Below are 11752 nucleotides of genomic sequence, written 5' to 3' on the forward strand. Positions count from 1 at the left end.
AAGAGAGGTTCAAAACCGAACGAATCGTGATCGCTCAAGGCGGAGCAAGTCACGCACAGCGCCAGCTCTTGAATGTTGAAACTATGGAAAGAAGGGCCACGTCACAAAGGATTGTTGGTCCAAGAAGAAGAAGGAGTCGGAGTCTCAAGACAACAAGCCAACATCGGAGGCCAATGTGGCAGGTAAAGTAGAGAAAGATGCTCTAATTCTCTCATTAGACAATGTGTCTAATTCCTAGATAGTAGATTACGGGGCTTCATTTCATGCGACACCACACAAGCAGCATTTCCAAGATTACACAAAAGGTAATTTTGGGTATGTATACTTGGGAGATGATGAAACTTGTGAAATTGTCGGCAAAGGTACAATTTGTGTCAAAATTGGCAACATAAATAAATGGAAGCTTAAAGATGTTAGACATGTTCCTTCTCTTTGCAAAAATTTGATCTCTACAGGACAATTGGACGATGAAGGTCACAACATTGCATTCGAAAACAAACGGTGGAAGATCTCAGAGGGATCTTTGGTGGTTGCTAAGGGAGAAAAGTTTGGTACACTTTACTTGTGTAGTATCAGTACGCAATCTTCAACTTGTGCTGCAATAGCTGCAGAAGTCGACAATGCGTTGTGGCACTATCGGCTCGGGCACATGAGTGCCAAAGGAATGCAAATCCTTCAATCAAAGAATCTTCTACCAGGTTTGAAAGAAGTGGACTTAGAGTTTTGTGAAGATTGTGTTTATGGTAAACAAAAGAGGGTAAAATTTCTAAAAACAAGAAATGAAAGAAAAAATAAAAAAATTAAATTGGTTCATTTTGATGTTTGGGGTCCTACAAGTACACCATCCCTTGGTGGCTCATTGTACAATGTAACATTCATAGACGATGCACTAGAAAAACATGGGTTTATGTCATGAAGAATAAATCCGATGTGTTTTCCATATTTCAAAGGTGGAAAGCCTTTGTGGAGAATGAAGTAGGTGCAAAAGTTAAATGCCTCAGATCTGACAATAGAGGCAAATATTGCAGCCAAGCTTTTGTGCTAGCAATGGCATTCGGAGGCAAAGGACAACCCCAAGGACACCTCAACAAATGGCATTTCTGAAAGGATGAACAGAACAATCATGGAGCGAGCACGAAGTATGCGGCTACATGCAGGCGTACCGCTTGAGCTTTGGGCGGAAGCAATAAGGAAATTTGTGTATTTGATCAACCGATCACCCTCAACGGCATTGGATGGGGGAGTTCCAGAGGAGGAATGGACAGGTAAACCTGTGAATTATTCATTTCTCAAAGTGTTTGGGTGCGCCGTACGCAAGTTCTGCAAGAAGTGCAGCAAAGAGTGCCGAAGTAGCATTGGAAAGATCACAAGACACTCTACAACTTTGAGTTGATAGCGAATCGTGGTTTCCGGCCCGACTGTGCAAACTGTCCCCTTTTGTCTACGTTGAAGTTGAATATGGAGGCTTTCATGCACATAGATAGAAGCCTAAGGTCAAAGCTAGATGCAACGTCAAAAAAGTGTTTCATTGGCTATGGAGAAGGTGACTTGGGTATCGTCTATGGAATCCTGAAGATGGTAAAATCTTTAGGAGTAGGGATGTAATTTTCAACAAACAAACTATGTACAAAGACTACTTGGAAAGAAAACAAACAAAAGAAATAGGTGATTAGTACATGGAGCTTGAGCATGGTGAAGACTCAAGGAGTGAAAATGGTGACAATGTGCAACAACATCAACCAAATGAGTAGCCTCAACCTATTCCACAAAGATCTACAAGACCAAGGAGATATTGACTTGAATGAAATATTTTCTCATGTCGTAAAAATGAACTCAAGTAGGGTTGTCTTAAGCCTTGTGGCTACTTATGATAATCTTGAGCAAACGGATATAGGTATGGCATTATCTCATGGTGACTTAGAGGAGGAAATTTACATGCTTCAACCAAAGGGGTATGAAGTAAAAGGTAAGGAGAGTTTTCAGATTAAAGAAGAGCTCGTATTGTTTGAAGCAAGCATCAAGACAGTGGTACTTGAAGTTTGATCGATGGATGTTGGATCATGGATTCACAAGATGCAACTCAGATCATTGCGTCTACACAAAGAATTTGGGAGATGGGAAGTTCATCATCCTAATGTTGTTTGTTGATGGCATGTTGATTGCAAGTGCTAACATGCAACACATCAAAGACCTAAAAGAGGAGCTGTCTAAATCTTTTTCAATAAAATATTTAGGTGTTGCAAAGAGGATACTTGGTATGAAGATATCAAGGGACAAGACAAAAAAGATAGTAAATCTATCTTAAGAGGATTACATCAAGAAGGTACTAGAAAGGTTTGCAATGAAAAATGCAAAAACGATTTCTACACCTTTGGCCAGTCACTTTAAACTAACCAAGGATATGAGTCCAAAGACACAAGAGGAGATAGCCTATATGTTGAAAGTTCCTTATGCTATAGCGGTAGGTTGTCTTATGTATGCTATGGTTTGTACAAGGCGAGGCATTGCACATGTAGTGGGAGTTGTAAGTAGGTTCATGGAAAACCCAGGTAAAGAGCACTGGCAAGCTGTGAAGTGGATACTTAGGTATCTGAAAGGGACAACAACAAATGCTTTGTATTTTGGAGGAAATGATATTTTTCTTCAAGGGTATGCAGATATGGCAGGTGACAAAGGTACTCAAAGGAGCACTACTTGCTATGTCCTCATGGTTGGAGGCACAATAGTAAGTTGGGCTTCAAAGCTGCAAAAAGTGGTCTCACTTTCTACCACGGAATCAAAGTATGTAGCAATGACAGAGGCAAACAAAAAAAATTATGTGGCTTCACAGATTCTTAGAAGAGGTTGGATTCAAACAAGACAATTATATCTTGTACAGTGTTAGCCAAAGTGCTATCCATCTTGCCAAGAACTCAGCCTTTCATTCAAGGACAAAGCACATTGAGGTGAGATGTCATTTCATACGTACTCTTTTGGAAGAGGGACAACTAAAGCTAGAAAATGTGCATACCAGTGAAATCCTACAGACATGTTTACAAAGGTGGTCAACAAGGACAAGTTGAGCTTTTTCTCATCTTCAATCGGTATTCAAGGATAAGAAACTAGGATGGAAAGCAGTCACAAATTTGGTTTGGAGATCAGTCTCCAAGTGGGAAATTGTTAAGTATGGAGCGTGATTTACCCTTTGTAATTTTTTGTATAAAAAACACACATTTGTAAGGCCCTCATTATGAGGACAAGCCACCTTGCTTGAAGAAAGTCTCTTGCCGGAAACCAAATTTTCACGGCCAGTCCGCCGAAATATTATGGCCGGACGGCGGCCGAAAACAAAAAATGACCGATCGTTTTGGCCGGTTGGCCAAACGCCGGTGGGCGAAAGTCAATGGCCGGTGGCCGATGGCCGAATTGAAAGGTGTACTTGTCTTCTCAAGGGCAGACACACATGGGAAGATTGGAGGGTCCAATTTGGACTTGTCAATACAAGGGCGGCTACACACGGTTGCCTCTCATGAGAGAGGGCAGCCCTTTTGGCCTATAAAAGGAGGTTTCTTCTACACACAAAAACGGATTGTGAAGCATTCTGGTGCATTGTGAAGTTGATTGAGGTGGTGAGAGTGAAGCAAAGCAGGAGCTCCAAAAGGGTATAATCCCTTTGTAATCTACTTCTTGTTTTGAAGTACTAAAGCCATCGAGTGGCTGCTTTCTCGTGGACGTAACCCACATTGGGGGAACCACGTATATTGTGTGTGTTATCTCTCTCTCTCTCTCTCTCTCTCTCTCTCTCTCTCTCTCTCTCTAGTCTCTCATGTGTGAAAATATCTCTCTCCATTCAGTAAGCTACTCAATTATCTTCTTAGCTACATCATATTTCCTAACATATGAATGCGTGCTCCGATTGCTCTAGGAACTCCAACAGATCCTCATTAGTGCTACCATGGAATTTTTGGGCCACACAAATCCAAATTGAAGGTATCTAATGACTTCCCCTTGGTAGGGGAACCAAAAAGCTATGAGGAAGAACAAGAAACAACCCCATTGCCTCTATAGCTTCCCCTCACACACTTTCAAAAGACACCAAGATACAAAATCAATCCAAAGACATATTCAAACTCTTTTTGTCTTGAGTCTCCATATCGTAATACTTGTATAGACAAGCTAGTACACACAACACACAAGATCAAGAATTGAAAGGTGAATTAATTGATGTTCGACAACAAATTCACCTTATCATGATTCAAAAACCATAAGAAAGCACCAATACACAATCAATGCACAAAACGTTGTAGAAAACCCATCCATTTGTTGTTGAATGGTTGTGAGAGTGTCCAAAGCATGAGAGTGTCCAAAACATGGAAAACCCCAAACAGACTCATAGATTGTACAATCTCGACATAGGATGAGAGAGTTATGAGAAAGCATTGATTTTGCACCCAAAAAGCTTAATTTTGACATCTCTCTTGCTCTTTCCTCCTTCTTCAACCCCTAGAATGTGGATCCTCTCCCCTTTTTGCATGTAGCATAAGCTTTACTTTATGGACAACTTTCCTATCACAAAGTGGCCACTTGCCCTCAAACTACCCAACCTACAAACGTACTTGCTATACAAAAACAAATGCATGCACTACGAGAATAATTTTGTGCATGCGTGCACATGCAAAGCAAAGAACAAAAACTAGTTTCCAAAGATATCTAGAATCTTTGTCTTGTTTTTTTTTCTCCATTTGGATCCTTTTGCACTGCAAGTTGGGCCTTTCCATTGTTGTTGATTTCCATGTCCTCCGATGAATTTTCTCTACAAGTGATAAGTGCTAACTTCTGGTTCTTCATCTTGAATGGGAGCAACATCAATGACAAGGTAGCTCCCTTGGGTGAGTGGTATACCCATCAATGCACCGCAAGACTTAAGCACGTGTAATGAAAATGACGTGTGAACTTTGAGAGTAGCATAATTAGGAGAATTAGAGAGAGCATTTTTGTGAGACTACTTTGAGAACATAGAGGGTGAACTTGTTTATACTTAATTAACTTGTCATGAACGATAATTTTGCAAGAGAGAGAGTTTAGAGAACTTGACAAAAGTTGAGGACCGGATTCATGTGGACCCAGTCCCCCCTCCAATAGGCTTTTGTATTATATATTCTCCCATCAAGAGAGAGACTTGGTACAATACAATCTTTGTGTTCCTTGTGACCTAGGTGATACAATGAAGATGGAAAGCTTTATGCATCATGAGCATAACATAGGCTTTGTAAAAAGAATTAACCATCCCCAGCCTCATTCCCAAGGCCTTAAACACCTTCAAAGGTGGAGAGAGCTAGCGGGGGAATGAGGGTAGGGAAGAGGAAGAAAAAACATTCATAGGAGAAAGAAATAGTTCCTCACTTATCATCACTCTTCTTGCTAGCATACATAATAGCATAGTAATGAAGATGGAAAGCTTAAGCATTGAAGCATGGCTCTTGGTTGGATTTGCATTCCATAGCCAAGAGTGTTGGTGTAGGCTCTCAATTTCTCTACTAGCTTGGAGAAGGAGATGGAGCTCTTGTCCTTTGCACTTCACACAATGAGAGAGTGTGTGTGTGTGTGGTGGGGGGGGGGGGGGGGGGGGGGGAGTATACCCCCCAAGCTAGCCCCCTCCTTGCTTTGGTCAACCCCCTCTTCTAGCATAGCTGGCACTTGATTGGATCTCCTCAACCCTGGCCAATCACATGCTTAGTGCATATCAAGCAACAAGGGGTAGCAAGTGTCCCACTTTTCCCTTTGAGAGATAGTACTTGATAAATGCATAAACAATTAATTAAATAAATTCAATTATCATTGGACCCCTTGGGGGGCCAATCAATCGGCTTAGGCACAACATGAGGGCAACATGAAGGGGAGCTTGACATGTGTCCTTGTTGCCTCCTTGGTCTAGGCTTGGACTTGTGTGAGAGTGTGTGAGTTCTCTCTCATGTCCCTACTTGTAGGGATCACCTCCTCCTTATAGAGATCCTTGTTGACTTTTGTGACACCTCAAGCCCCTCAACCTTGGGCCCGGCTCCCACCATAAGATTGGCCCTTAAGCCCCTTAAGCTTGGGCCGGGTTCCCACCTCAAGTACAACCATAGCATCTCAAGCATGACGAGAACCTCAAGCATCTCATTCATCAAGCACCTCAAGCATCTCAATCATCAAGCACGACAAGCATCTCAAGCTTGGGCCGGGTTCCCACCTCAAGCACAACCCTAGCTTGCCTAAGGTCAAAAGACTTTTTACACTAACCATTGGAGTATTTAATGAAGCTAACCCTAAGGTATTTAAGCTCCATTAGCTAGCCTTGCTCTTTGACAGATCATATTTCATTTGAACCCTTTTACCATTGGCCCCGTGTTGAGCTAGACCCATAAGCACATGTCTATATTCTAGCCCATGTTCCCGTTTATTATCCCACATTAAATGATCAGCTTAATATGACAAAATCATTTAGGCTGGCTAGGTATTAGATTTTATGACATTACCTCGCTCTTGAAATCATAGTCATCCTCGACTATGAGGTAGAAATAAAGCCTTAGTCATTAGTCAATGTTTCTTAGCGTGTAGAGGATCCCTTTTTACCCTACGACATCATTCCAAGATGGATGACTAATCCATTTGGTGCTTGGGAGACGTAGCTGCCGCAAGCATGTCTGCTCTTTAGTCCATTTCATTCTCCCAAGTAGAGTGACAAATTCTACTTGGTGTTTGAAAGACTTCGTCATCACAAACATGATTGTAAGCATGCGTACTACTTAAATTTATGCACAATAAAAAGAGAATTAGTCTTATAAGACAAAATCATTGATCATTTAAAAGAAAAATATACATTTGCTTACTCTGATGTAGCATTGTAAGCATTGACAAGGTTTATACTATCCTAAAGATGTATTCCTTGCATCCATCTAGCATCTTCAATAAAAAGAGAATTAGTCTTATAAGACAAAATCATTGGTCATTTCAAAGAAAAATGGACATTTGCTTACTCTAATGTAGCATTCTAAGCATTGACAAGGTTGATACTATCCTTAAGATGTATTCCTTACATCCATCTAGCATCTTCCAAAGGATAACTTTTGAACTTAATAAGATACCGTCGGATAATCTTACCATGTCGTAGTACCTTATCTTCATGCCGAAGGATAGCTCCGGGTTGTAGCACCTCTTCTTGGTCTTTTTTCTACTTTATCATAATACTTTTGATGGCCTGTAGGATTTTTGATGGCCCGTAGTATTTTTGCTACGGACCATGATATATTTTTTCTAGTTTAGCATAATACTTTTGATGGCCCATAGGATTTTTTCCGTCGTTTGCCTCAATTGAGCCTTGAGAAACTTAAGTAAGACCCAACCATTTTCTTTGAATGTTAAGGCCCTTCTGTGCTTGTCACAGCAACAACTTTTTGCCTTTGTTGAGAGATGGATATAGCCTCCTTGATCTTTTGAAAAGATTCTTGTAGGTCACGGCTATACTCATCGGCAACAAAGATCTTCCCATGTACTTTAAGTAGAAAGGGACTTTTAGGTCTTCCCTCTATGATTTCAAAAGGTGATTTTTCCGTAGAAGTATGGACAGTATTATTGTAGGCATACTCTATAAGAGGTAAATACTTTTCCCATTGAGAGCATTGATCTACTTCTATAACATAAGTGTTTGGTAGATGAAGAATTGTAAGATTAACTATCTCACTTTGGCCATCCGTTTGTGGGTGATAGGCCGAAGAGAAATTCAATCTTGTACCTAGATTTTCAAAGAGACCTTTCCAAAAATTACTGGTCATTCTAAGATCTCTATCTGACACGATGGATGTTGGAAATCCATGTGTTTGAAAATCTGGGATACGAAGAGAGTTGCCATTTGGTGTGCCTTAATAGTGTGCTTGCTTGCTAAACCTGTCGACTATTCTCCATATTCTCGTATTCCCATAGATAGACTTGGGTAATCCAAAGATAAAATCCATGAATGTATATACTCTCCCATGGTGAATTAGGGATTGGTAATGGCTGGAGTAATCCACGTTGCTTCCCTCTATCGTACTTAGTCTTTTGGCATACCACACGTTTTAAAACATACTCTTGTATGTTCACTTTCATGGTAGGCCAATAGAAATACGTCTCTATTCCTTGAAGAGTAGGTTGAATGCCTCTATGCCCTGCATAGGGAGGAGGATGGGATTCATACATTATTTTCTCACAAAGGGAGTGGGTAACAGATAGCCTATTGCCATGGACAAGATAACCATCATGCAAGGTGAATGGTTCTTCTTTCTTCCCCAAAGCAAGGGCTGACATTATGTCTTTAAAGTCAGGATCAGTAGCATACTCACCTATCATAGAAGATAGATCATTGTGAGTTGCTATAGACACTACATTAACTTTTGGTCATCGTGAAAGTGCATCAGCCACTTGATTGTGCTTACCAGCAACATGAGAAATATGAAAATAAAATTTTGAAAGAAAATTTATCCACCTCATTTGTTTGTCGAAAATCTTTGTTGCATCAGGAAGTACTTGAGACTTTGGTGGTCAGTTCACAAAATAAATGGAGTTCCCAATAGATAGTGCTTCCATGTGTCTAGGGCATGTAGAATAGCTAAAAGCTCTTTTTTGTATATGCCCAAAACTTGTTCATCCGTATTGAGCCTTCGGCTCTCATATGCTATGGCATGCCCTTCTTAAAGCAAGACTGAGTAGGACATACTCAAAGCTAGAATTCATCATTTTTCTGCAACAAGAGGACCAAATCTTGACTATGGGGGCCGATGAAGGTCGGACTATGCCAACTATCATTAAGTTACAATTATTGTAAACTAGAAAGGCCAGTAGTAACCACAATTGCTTCTGTACTTTTTTTAAATACACCAATATTGAGAAAAATAACAATCCATTTACTCCATACAACCACTACATTACCTATGTCTTGTATACTGATCAACTAGCCTAAGTTCAATTTTGATATGCAAGCATAAAAAGTTTAAAAATCAGTGATTTAACACTATATTAGAGAGTTTGAGACTTTACAACCAATTTGGGTATAACCTATTTCTTGAAGATTTGGCCATATGGACAAATCCCAAACATTTTTTTAAGGCCTTTTAAGAGTGCTGTACCACAAGGTAGTACATATTGAAAAGCTCTTCCGAGCCATGCTCTCAAAACTTTGGCTAAGATTTGGCCATGTGGTCAAATTTTAAAGCTTGTTTTGAAATTGGGAATTGGGATATTCCCAAATTCATTGATATGGTGTTATTTGGCAATTTCCAAAACAGTGAGGGTTTTCATACATTCAAGACGCGATCAAAATTATGAAAACACAGCATCATGTTATCATGATTGATTACAAAGGTGAAAGCTAATGAAAAAATAACATGAGAAGCATCAATTTTCTATGATATCCATGCCGACAAAGTTTCACACCAACAAGAAAGCGTAGCGAGCCTCACTCACACTTTTTTAAAAATTCACTAATCCAAGGCTAAGTGAGGGAAACAAGGATCCCTCACCATTTCTGTAGGCAATGCAGTGTGAGAGGATTCCAGCAGGGCGACATCTTCAAGTGTCATGGATATTCACCAAGAAATCCAGCTAGCTAGCTACAGAATCCATGCCCATGCTCAATATGCAAGTGCCAAGAGTTTATAGGCCTTGGTAGCTAGGATGCTAAGAGGGCATGCCATCGTATTGGCACAAGGGCAAAACCCATATCAGTCGGCAGGAGTCTATTTGGGATGGTACATAGAGCAAAATCAACAATATACAATATGGATGCCAATAGGATACATAGTTTAATGGTAAGCCATGAAAGTTAAGCAATGGACTTAGAGGAGCTCAACTGCGATTCATCATAGGGGGGAGAGAGAGTTATTGCAGTGGATGGGATGCAATAAAACCCTTAATTAGTACACCCACATAAATGAGGCGGTTTGGTGAGGGAGTTTCCACCAAATGATCCAAAAGCTATCATCCAAAGTTATAAAGGTAGGTTCCCACTACAAATGGGTGATTTTTGGGGAAAGCACATAGGATATATAAAAATTAAGCTTTAGCATTTACCAAGCAAGGCAAGAGGGGGAGAAATGGGAACAGAAGGGGAATGAGTGTCAAGCAATGTTAATGACATATGTGTGTGTGCATGTGCACGTGCACTTCCACCCAATCCTTGGAACCATACACAATGAGACGGCAGGAGGTCCATTGAGTATGGACCTACTGCCTCATCAAGTCAATGAGATTAGTGTGATTTAGTTTAAGTCGAGTCCATTTATTGTGTGCAATGGACCGAGTGATGGTGTTTAATATTTCACACCTTTTAAAACCATTTGGGAAAAATTTATGAACAAGGCATTTGATTACTTCCCACACAATAAAAGTGTTGGATGAAGAGTATAGGATCATGTAGAGTAAGCCTAGACAAGTGTTAATAGTAGCTTTAGCAAGCCTATTACTCTTCTTTTTAATAAACTCAGCAAGGATAATTTTTTATTGTCTCTTTTTCAAACAAACCTTAGGTCAAAATTTCTAGTGTTAGGACTATGCAGGGTAATAGAAAAATTTAGAAACCGTAAAGAGGTAGAAAAGAAACCAGAGAGAGGATCAAACCCAGAACCAAGGATGGGCTCTATATTTAAACAGTTGCATTAGATTGAATGAATTTTTGATTGAAAGGATCTATTATTGATGCTAAATAGATCATCCATGTATCTGTAAACATGTGAAAAGAGAGCAAGCTTGTGAAGAGTCTGTTTGTTTGCCATGGTACTTAAAAAACCATTTGTATTCAAAATACGCAAGATACAGATTGCACATTATAGGTGAACAGGAGAAGCCCACTGAAATGCCTTGACATTGTTTTAAACAATGTTCACCAAATTGTATGCAACAGTTTTTAAGTACCCAAGAAATGATATTACAAAGTTCTTGCTCATCAAAGAATGAATGTGGTTTTAGATTAGATTTTTAATCCATCTGGGTTTTTGGAATAATGAAATTTTTGAGAACCCATGCAACCTAGCATTATCAGACATTAATTTCACAATTTATCCTAAGATGTTTATAAGATCAATATCTCTGTCAAGAGGGATATTTTCATAGCATTGAGTGATATCAGCTAAAAAAAGGTAGTAAATTTGATATGGGAGATTAAGAGAAATTTCTATGAATTTCTAGATAAGCAAAATGGGTTGTAGCATATTTTTAGAAAGTCTTTGCACACCTTTTGTTTTTTTAGCACAAATGAGTTCAAACTCAGTGATGATAAGCGGTAATATCTTTTGTAATATTTGTGTAAATACCATTGGAGGATAAGATCAAGACAAGAGGTAATATTTTTTGCAATATTTGTGCAACTACCGTTGGAGGTATCAGAGATCCATCTAAACTTATGCTTGTGAAATTTATAGGTTGGGAACAAAACCAGTAGTTTACTTAAATCCATAGAATAGCCAATATTATAGTAATGGTCTAAATTACTGGTGGAGATAGCATTAGGAGATATGTTGAGGGGGATGAATTCAACTACAATATGTTGAATGTGGGCGGCAATCCAAGCTAGTTGTTTACACAAAATAGCAAGATTGTAAGAGGCTTTATCAAGCCTCACAATAAACCATCTTTGTGAAAGCATTTGAAAATAGCTACCAAATTCTAGGGCAATCCAGTAATTTATGGTGGATAACCACTTCGGTGATAATAGAGTAGTTTTTGTAAGAAGCAATCTTTTACCAAATTGGCTAAGTCCTAT

Source organism: Adiantum capillus-veneris, chromosome 11 (assembly GCF_014529385.1).
Source record: "Adiantum capillus-veneris isolate H3 chromosome 11, ASM1452938v2, whole genome shotgun sequence".
In the NCBI taxonomy this organism is placed as follows: domain Eukaryota; kingdom Viridiplantae; phylum Streptophyta; class Polypodiopsida; order Polypodiales; family Pteridaceae; genus Adiantum; species Adiantum capillus-veneris.